Genomic DNA, 11,545 nt, shown 5'->3' with positions numbered 1-11,545 from the left:
CTACTGGTGACGAAAAGGGACTAGAGCTGGGTTGAATGTGTCCCATTGCTAAGAGTTCTTGAATGGCCTTTTCAATTTCATCCTTATACTTTTGAGGATGTTGGTAAGGGGTGGTGATCACTAGTTTAGCATCCTTTTCCGATTCTATAATGTGTTCAAATCCTCTTTTGGGAGGTAATCCTGGGGGGGTCTCTTCAAATACTCTTTGATGTTTCTTAATGATAGGTTCAATGTCAATATGGATGACAGATTCGTATGGAGTTGATTTATTTAATACTAAACATTGTGCAATCCATTCTCCCTGATCATGTCATAGTATTCTTTCTATTCTTTTGCAAGACACCAGTTTCACAGAATCATAAGGCATTCCTTACAATGTTATTTTTTCCCCATTGTGCTCAAAATGGATTTTTAGGTTTGGAAGGTTGAACCTAAAACATCCCAGAGAAAATATCCATGGACTACCCAAAATTATATCTAAGTCTAGTGGAACCACATGTAGGTCTTCTCTGATGGTGTGCTTTCTTCCTAAAGTGATTTCTTGTTGTGGAATCACTTTTGTGCAACGTACCAATGATCTTGTGGCTTGAACAGCAGTAAAGCCTTTAAACTTCTTAGTTTTTAATTTCATTCTGTTAACTAATCTTTCATTAATGTAGTTATGGGATGCTCCACTATCCACCAATGCAATGACTTTATGTCCATTAAGGATGCATCTAATTCTTAAGTCCCTATTTTTGGAGGGTTTAGCCATAGTGACTATTACTCCACATTCTTCCCCCTCTACTTCTTCTTCATTTCCTTTATCACATTTTTCCTTTTTTCTCACCCTTTCTTCCTCATCATCCTCTTCCATTTTTTGGATGCAACCTTTCTTCCCACATTTGTGTCTAGGCACCCAGTCTATTCCACAATTTCTACAAGTGTTCCTTTTGCAGCTATGACCTGGCTCCCACGATTTTTAGCATTTAAAGCATAAATTCTTTTTCTTTAATTCTTCTCGTTCCTTAGCTAGAATGAACTTTTTGTAGGATTTGTCTTTCTTGTGATTTTTAATAGTGGGCTTATTCCATGATTTTTTGCTTGTGTTTGAAATTTCCAATCTTAATGCTATTTCAAAAGCATCATCTAAGGATGAGGGATTTAAGGCACTTACTAGACCTTTTAGTGAATCTTTTAACCCTTCTATGAACAAGTAGGTAAAGCGTTCATCATCTACTCCTATGACTTGGACAAAGATCCTTTGGAATTCCTTAATATAATCTTCTATTGTTCCTTGCTGCCTTAATTGAGTTAATTTCTTAAAGTTTTCTTGAGGGTGTTTTCTATCAAATCTCTTAATGAGTTTTTGAGAAAAACCTTCATAGGAAGTAATATTTTGGTGTCCTTGGGTGATAAGGCCATGATGCCACCAATCATGATCTATGCCATCTAAGTGAAGGATTACAAATTGAAGCGCATCTTCCTATGTCATTGGACTTAGGGTGAGATAGGTGTTCAATTTTTGTAGCCATGTGCATGCCATAAGTTTTTATGATCCATCAAAATTTGGAAGTGTCGCTTTATTTACTTTACTTCTAAAATCTTGATTCTGATGTCTTTTTTCTTTCCTATGACTTTCTTGCTTGTTGGTTTCACAGAATTCCCTGAATGTTACTAATTCCTTGATTTATGGTTCAAGATTGGCATAAGCTCTAGCATTTTCAATAGCAGTATTGGTTGCCTGACCTTCTTCTTACATTGAGGGGCCTTCCCTGGGTAAGAAAGGAGGTTTGGGTACTTGAGAAGGCATAGCTCCATTATTTTCTGAATGGTTTGAACTTATGTCCCTTCCACTAGAATTATTGTTTTTAAGATTGTTTATAGAATTTCCCATGTTTTGCAGTGCTTGAAAAAGTGCTTGATTTGATCTTTCTATTTGCTCTACTAAGGTTTGGTTTATTTGTTCCATAACATTCCTAATTTCATTGGATAATTGCTCACTCATTTTTACTCCTCTTGTCATTTCTTATATTTTTAGGATGGTAGGATCAGGCTTTGATACCAATTGTAATTACCCCTTTTTAATACTTTGACATGTTATTCAAAATTTAGTATAATTTATGGAATTCATTCTAGTTAACATGCCTTAGATCCTTATTATTATTCAAAATGGAGGAATTGAGCAATATAATTTAATTAGTTTAATTGATTTATAAAATTTCACTCTATAGCACTAGACAAGCTACTCTATTCGGGTTATGAGTATCTGGAGACGGTAGATTGACAGTGCAAAGGGTGCATGAAACAAGCTACAAGCAGCTCCCTAGAGGATTCTGTCAGGTGCTCAAATTTACTCCACCTCTCCCTCCACCCACTTCCTATCTGGAGATGTCATAGCTTAGATGAGAGCAAGCTTTGTGGACTATATTTGAAAACACGTCGTAATTCTTAAGATTATTGTTAAAAATAATGCAACAATATCTCTTCATGATCATAATTATTTACACATTATTACTATTTGAAAAATACTTAGCATTGTACATACATACATACATATATATATATATATAATACTTCCAATTGTTTTATACACATATCAATTTGGGGAATATTCAAATACATCCACGAATTATTTTACCAAAAATTGCGAATGACATGGTATTGTATTAATTAGAATTATGAAGTGCATAATATCCCATACCCACATAATGCACTGTATGAGTATTTGTAAATGTGGATTCTAAAACTAAGTTATCAGTGGTGCTTATGCCATTAATATTATAGAAATTTGATATATATAATTCTCAGCAAAGGTCCGATAGACGTACCTGTGAATGCGAACCTACGACACTGGAGAGATTGGGCTAAGTGTCCAGAGATCACAGAAGTTACTCCTGTACTACGCTTAGAATGTACGTGGTTTAGTAATATGGTTTCCTTTCTTCAATGCTTGGTTGATATACCGATTTCCACTATTTCCCTCTTTTTTTAATCTAACCCTAATAATGGGTATTTATATACCTTTTGGGAATCACGTATGTAAAGTTGTGACTTAATATGACTATAATTTTAACTTTCTTATTTGTATATTACAATGCTTGTATTATGTTTATACAATAAGCATTACTATTTTCATATAGTAGGTGCTTTGTTATTATAAGTATCAAAATAATACAATTAGTTGATTAGGGTTTCTTCTTCTTCTTTTTCAAAGAATGTTTATAATAATTATATTTATTAAACATAGATAATATTTGTAATAACAGAGTAATATATTAAAAGTGAAATATATAATAATATATTTATAATATGAATGTTCATATTATATATTTATAATGTGAATGTTTATATGGGACTTGGAAAATATGAAGTTAATATTTATCACAACTAGCATGTTATTTTTTATTGGAACAAATTAAAGTAGTGCTATCATAGAAGTAAAATTGATTAAACAAATATTTGAATTTGATACATAATATTTCTAATAAAGAAAAACACATTAATCCAGGTTCATTACAGGTAGGTCCTTGAAGATAAATTTTAACAACTTTGGGAGATCCATGACAAGCATATTCAGAAAGGATAGTCCAAAGTTTGATGGAACAAATTATGATAGCTAGAAGGAAAAGATGAAGACACATCTATTGTGTATGGGTCTAGGATATTGGATCTTGACAAAATTAGAAAAGACAATTATTGCTGAAAGTTCATTGGAGACTTGTAATGAGAATGAAAGAGAACTTTTTATGTGTGACATGAGAGCTAGAGAAGCACTATTGTTTGCACTTCCTAAAATTGAGTACAACTAGGTAAAATCACTTGATACTTAGCATAAGATTTGGAAAGCTTTGGAAAATAGTTTTGAAGGTGATGAACATTCTAAGAAATTAAGGCTACAAAGTTGGATTTATGCATTTCAAGATGCTAAAATGATGGAAGATGAATCTATAAAAACATATGTAAGCAGGATATCATAAATCACTACAGGTATCAAATCTCAAGAAGGAACCAAGGAAGATGATGAGGTGATCTGGAAGATATTGAAGAGCTTAACACCACCATTTAAGCAAGCAGTTCAAATGATACAGTTGTTGATCTCTTGTGCCAAAGATTTCACAAAGGAAACATTACTTGGGAGACTTGAAGCAGTTGAGGATGAGCTAAGATAGTTTGGAGAATTGACCAAAATAGAAATAGCTTTTAGTGCCCTAAATATTCAACCTAGTTTATCAAGGAGCACAAGTGCTAGAGGAGACTTTGTGAGCAGTAGCAGATCTGATGAGAATAGAAAGATAGAAGGAGTATCCCTTTTGGTAAGAAAATTTTTAAATGTTGGACTTGTAAAGAGTTTGGTTATTATGCATCTAAGTTTCCTAAAAGAGAGAAAAAGTATAAATGAAATTTCAAACCTAAAAGAGATAGAGAGTGTTTGTATGCAAATGAAGAAGATGATTCTGATGAACAAACAATAATTATTAGTCATGATGAAATAGGATTTTTAGTTATTAAAGAAGAAAGTCCAAAGAAAATGGATTTGGTATCATAGGTTGAAAAGAAATCTGATTGGATAATTGATAGTGGTTGTTCACATCATATGACTAGTGATATGAACAAGTTTTTTGACTTCAAAAGTCATGATGGAGACATTGTCAAAGTTAGAAACAATGCAACATGCCATGTTAAAGGTATTGGATCTATAACTCTTGATGGTAAGACTAACAATGAGGATGTATCTTTTTTTGATGGTTTGAAACATAATCTTTTGAGTGTTGGAAAACTAGTGGATAAAGGTTATCAATTACAATTCATAGAGAAGCCATGCACGATCAAAGACAAGGATAGAAAGGTAATTGGAATAGGAACCAGATCTAGAGGTAATGTATTTCAGCCAACTAAAATGACATGTTTGGTTGCTAAGATTGATGACAGTTGGTTATGACATAAGAGATTTTTACATATGAATTTTGAAATCATTGTGGAAACTAGTAGTATGTTTTCAATTAGAGATTTTCTTAAGATTGTTAAGCCCGCTAACACAATTTGCAATGAGTGTGTATTGGCAAAGCACACTAGAACTTCTTTTCCCAGCAAGAAGTTTACTACTACAAAAAAATTGGAGATTGGACATATAGATCTTAGTGGTCCTATGAAGACTAAAGGATTCTATGGTGAAATGTATTTCATGATTTTAGTTGATGACTTTTCTAGAATGATGTGGATTGCATTTCTTAAAAATAGTCATCAGCTCTGACAACCCTTGAATAAAATGGCATTGTAGAGAGAAGAAAGGGGTCAGTTAAAAAAGCAACAAGAGCTATGTTAGTTGAGAATGATGTATCCAAGATGTTTTGGAGCTAATGGAATCAAAAAATAGTCATCAGCTCTGACAACCCTTCAATAAAATGGCATTGTAGAGAGAAGAAAGGGGTCAATTACAAAAGCAACAAGAGCTATGTTAGTTGAGAATGATGTATACAAGATGTTTTGGAGAGAAGCTATGAATACATTATTCTACACTATGAATAGAATGCAAGTTAGGAAAGACACAAACAAGACCCCTTATGAACTATGGTTTGGTCACTCACCTATTGTTAAGTATTTCAAAAAAATGGTGGTAAATGTTATATGAAAAAAGATGATGGTATTGGTAGGTTTGATGCTAGAAGTGATGAAGGTATGTTTCTTGGTTATTCATTAATAAGTAGAGCTTATTGATGTTATAATCTGAGAACTAAGCCTATTTTTGAGAGTGCAAATGTAAGAGTTAATGAGAAATTCAAGATACAAGAAAGAGTAGTTGATTAAAATTCTAACAATGAGAATGTTGTTACTAAATCAAGGAATGATGAACTATTCTTTGAGAATAATAATGATTTGCAGAATGAAGGGGAGCAAAGGCATGAACAAAGCTCGAAACCTTCAACAGAGCTAAGAGTTGAGATAACAACTCCTACTTCTGGAAAGATTCTGACAAAGAATCATCCATCAAATTATATCATCAAAAGTAGATATAAAGGTGTGATGACCAAAAGCAGAAACAATGAAGAACTATGTATGATATCTCAAGTTGAACCAAAGAATGTAGATGAAGCATGTAAAGATGACTATTGGAAGCAAGCTATGAAAGAAGAATTGGATTAAATAGTCAAGAATGAGACATGGGAATTGATCCCCACAACAGTAGACAAGAATGTGATAGGAACAAAATGGGTATTCATGAACAAGATGAATGAACAAGGAGAAGTTGTAAGGAATAAAGAAAGATTGGTATGTAAAGGTTACTCATAGTAATAAGGAATAGACTATGATGAAACCTATGCTCCTATGGAAAGAATAGAAATGGTAAGGTTATTCTTAACCGGTGTAGCACATAAGAAATTCAAAGTGTATCAAATGGATGTCAAGTCAGCATTTCTGAATGGAGAATTTGAAGAAGAGGTATACATAGAATAGCCTGAAGGTTTTCCTTTAACAAATGAAAAGGACATAGTATGAAAATTGAAGAAAGCATTATATGGCTTAAAGCAAGCACCCAAAACTTGGCATGCAAGGTTGGAAAAACATTTAACAAATCTTGGATTAGTAAAGATATGGCAAATAGTAACCTATATTAGAAAGAAATAGATGATGGATTGATGATTTTAGTAATATTTGTTGATGATATCATATTTTGAGGAAACGATGATGAAAGTGACAAGTTTGTAGAAGAAATGAAGAAGGAATTTGAAATGAGCATGATAGGAGAAATGTAATACTTCCTATGATTACAAATTGTGCAGGACAAAGAAAAAATCTTTATTTCTTAGACTAAGTATTTGACAGATCTACTAAAAATTTTTGGTTTGGAAACATATAAACTCATTGGAACATCTATGGTAAGTGGACACAAGTTATCTATAAAGGATGAGACACCTACTATTGAGTAGAAGAGGTAAAAATCTATGATTGAAGGATTGCAATATTTGACTCACACAAGGCCAGATATAGAAAATGTAGTTGGAATTGTTGCAAGATTTCAAGCTGATCCTAGATAAGAACATTATGTAGTAGTCAAAAGGATATTTAGATACATTAAAGGAACACCAATGTTCGGATAGTGGTATGACAGATCTAATAATTTCACTTTATATACTTATACTGGTGTTGATTGTGCAGGTAGTGTGGATTATAGAAAGAGCACCAATGGTGGAGCCTTCTTTCTTGGAGGAAGATTGGTTTCTTGGTTAAGAAAGAAGTGGGATTGTATTGCATAGAGTACATAGAGGCAGAATATGTTACAGTAGCAAACAATTGTAATCAAGTTGTTTGGATGAAGTAGATGCTGAAGAATATAAGGATAGAATTTAGTGAACTTCTTGTCATACATTGTGATGACACAAGTACAGGGAACATGTCTAAGAATATAGTGTTGCATTCTAAGACTAAAAACATTTCTATCAAGTATCTTATGTTTAGAGAGAAAGTTGCAGAAAAGGAAATCAGATTGGAGTATGTAAGCACCAAAGAGTAGATTGCATATATTTTCACTAGGCCTCTTCCCAAAGAGACTTTTGAGTATTTGCGAGGTATGCTAGGGGTTATGCCCCTTCCTACATCATAGTAGATGATACAAGAGTGCATCAATCCAATGTAATGTAAGAAAACTTGGCAACAAAGAATATAACTATTTCCACATAACCCATAATAGATTTGAAATAAACACGGAATTAAAATCCACATGCAAGAGAATAGACAACATACCTACAAAATGTGACACAAGATATACCCTGGGAAACCCTCATTGAGGGAAAAACCTAGCCTCCAAAAGCATCCATCACCATGTATTATTCAACAAAAATACCATTTCCATACAACCATGGAAGCCTTCATGGCCATAGCCACAACCGAACAAACTATGTGAACAAGCATGAATCCACACATCTCATGCCATGCTTTCAAATTTCACAAATGCTCCCTTGGCTAACCCCGCTCGACTCTTGTCTTTCGCACTCTTCTCCTTGTCACTCTACAACAACTACCCTTTTGGATGCTTATATAGTAGCAAGTCCCACAAAACCACCAAGTGGTATAACATAAACCATGTGCTACCTAACCCATTGACCCCACATTTAATATTGGGTATTTAATTCTTTTTCCCAATATTAAATAATTACATTAAATATTATCATAATGTTACAATACAACTCATCAAGAATATTCCATGGGAATCTTTACATGTTACACGTCCATCTAGGTGAAACATTACATGATAAAATAAAATAATAAAATATAACAATATTATGCAATGTGTGCAACACCCATTATCTCAACAATCTCCCACTTGGTGTATACATTGCATAAGGTCAATCCATAGCCACATAAAGGAACAAGGGAATAATCCCTCCCAACACATCCACCGTCATGGATCAAAGTACACCAAGTGCTCCATCTTGGTACTTGCAACAAAATCAAAGTATCCAGCATCTCAAACATGAATGATCTCACCTCCTATTATGTCACTGCCACTAGACATACATAGAAGCCATGCAAAGAGAAAGCCACCCAACCTGTAGCATTAGAAGATTATAAAATCTTATACCAACTAAAATTTCAAGCACAAAAAAAAACCTGATCCAAAGGTAATCACATGTATCCGTAGTTGTCAAAATATCAACCCACAGCAAGTGCCAAACCCATCCAACTATCCATACCTCAAAGGTATAACAAGTGAATCTCATATCACCAACATATCCAATCTATAACCTACAATCACAAGCCCCAAGAGCAATACCTGCCACATATATACCAAGAAGCTCCCACTGCAAAAGATAATGTCAAATCTATAACCAATCCACTCACAACATCTCAAAGAAGTGAATCCATGTAGTCTCAAGGACATCCACAATACATAAACTAATATCTTGCAAGAACAACTCTCATAACAAGTCTCCAATAGTCTCCCAAATTCTCCACAACCAATAGAGGAAAGAGATAAAGTAATAACCATATCATCTCTCACATGACATACATGAACACAAGCCAGTGATCACAATCTCTAACCAATCTCAAATCCAATGTAAGCAAAATTGAACATCCAGGAAGATAACCAAGACCGGAGAAACCATGCAAATCATAACCTATATCATGTCCTTTTACACACACCTCTAGATATAAACTATGCAAGTATGATCTCCTCCATAAAATCCTAGCAAGAAGCCTCAACAACACCCAAACCATACCATATAACTAATCATGGATGTAAGCCTCTCACAAGAAGACCAAACTCATAAACCATTCTTAAACCAAGGAATAACCATTCCTAATCCAAGGAATATGCCCAATATAAAACCATCTCCTAAACTCAACCAACATAACAACATATGCACATGGAGATAACCAATGCTAAACAATCTCTCAAATGAACCCTCCAGAACTAACTCATGTACCATAGCTCAAGATCCATATCCATGAAAGACAAGCATAAATATAATGCAACTAAGAAAAATAATGGGTTATACCTCTCAAGTAGCAAACCACTAAGTAGACCAAGAGTGGGGAATGAGAATGCTCATCAAGATACCCAAGTCTCCAACCAAGACTCATCTAATAACAATCTCCTCTCAAGTCCATATCAGGTGACTGCCCCTCGGACTTCCTGCTGAAACCATCAACCGTCCCAACAAATACTTCTCTAATCCAAGAGAAATTAGCATCACCATCATCTCTAAGTATCCATGAGCACATGTAACCAATCAATCCATGCCAACTCCAAATGCAACATAGCAATATCATGAAGTATCCAGCTTATGATCAGTGTACTCAATACCAAGAAACTAAACCAAGATCAATGTCAAAGTTCCAACCATGGCCTCAAGAACATAAACATGACAACATGATCTAAACCATCTCAACCAAAGATATAACATGCTCCATATGAATATACTATAACATGTCACAACTCTAAACGTGTATCAAGAGTATACCATGACATAATAATGAAACCATCCTCATACCAAGGATAACATGCCAAATAAAAGCATAAACTACACCTTTGCCAAGAACCCTGTGAGTCCTCAAGATGCAACCATCTCCACACACCATGAAGAAAACCATCTCCACATACCATGACGAACCATCTCCACACACCATGAAGATAACAAGTGCACCATGCAAATGTCAAAGTTGCTTTTGCAGCAACAAGATCTAAGACAAACCTCCAACATCTGCAAACACTCAATAAATATATCAATGCCAACAACTCCCACTCAGCCATGGTACCAAGTCACCTATGGCATCATAAAATCCATCTCCTACTTGAAGATCCAAACCAAACTAAGAACTAATCCTACACTATCACCCCATCACTTTCACAAGCTCCCACTAAACTATGTATCTAAGCTATCCATGACATAATGATGAAAAACCATCATCTAACCATGAGAATCAACCAAGGCATCAAACCATCAAAGAACTCAAAGTGCACATCATGAGCTCCTCAAAAGAAACCAAATAACCATGATCCTCAACCAAGAAGATATACCACCATAAATGAATCAGAAAATCCAAGCTAATGAACATGAAGGATGTACTTGTATAGCCAATCATGTCATGCCAAAATGCATGGCACCATGATCGTATCCATGAACCGAGCATCAGGCTCTCAATATGTCCAACCTGTCAGCATAAAATAGTCAACCACAATCCTCCACCATGACTACCCCTGGTAACAACATCTCATCTCTTCTACATGGATATAAAATCATAAAACAATGTGACTTAGGGCATAGATAACCCAAATCCAAGCCACCAATCTGAATATGCATCAATAATGAAAGATCAATGGGCAAAGACAACCCATAACCAAGCTATAAATGCAACGTGTAAGTATAGACTGCTTACAACACTGCACAACTTGTAGATCCAACAAGTCATCATACATATCCAAACCAAATACTGATAACCATATCATCATGAGACCAAACTGAATAATGAACTAAGTATACAATGGCATCAAATCTTAAATCTCCAATTCCATAAACTCACCATGTTACCATAGTCAAAATATACCTATAAACTGTTTAGATTAATATATCACCAAATAAATCATGCCAAACCTACATCAAATCTAAACCAATGTGTAGAGCTCTCCAAGAGCTTTTCGTTGACTATTTGAAGTCCAAAATTTGACTTTGTATGCCCAAGTTATGCCCTAATCCGTGCTCAAAATAAATAACATCTAACTTTAGGGCTCTTAAAACCTAACAAAATATCAAAATCATAGAACCACACCTATACCATGTTGTAGTGCTTTGAATTAGCTTTCCGACACCTATAAGAACTCTGAAATTTGATATTCTGAGAGAAAGTTATGATCGTTTTACTAAGACAGTCTTTTTACCATTTTCACTGCAATTTTTTTTTTTTTGTGACAAAAATTCTGACGGGATTAAATTTGACGGCCATCATGGGCTGAAATCAAAAAACTCTTTCATTTCCTTTGAACATGGCCAAACTAGGGCATATTATATATCAACATTTATGGAAATGTCGACCCAAATCCAATGGTGAGGTCTGTTTTTACCCA

The sequence above is a fragment of the Cupressus sempervirens genome, chromosome 2 (genome assembly GCF_028749045.1).
Source record: "Cupressus sempervirens isolate cs-2001-9-10 chromosome 2, ASM2874904v1, whole genome shotgun sequence".
Classification (NCBI taxonomy): Eukaryota; Viridiplantae; Streptophyta; class Pinopsida; order Cupressales; family Cupressaceae; genus Cupressus; species Cupressus sempervirens.
This window is presented reverse-complemented; position numbering follows the sequence as displayed.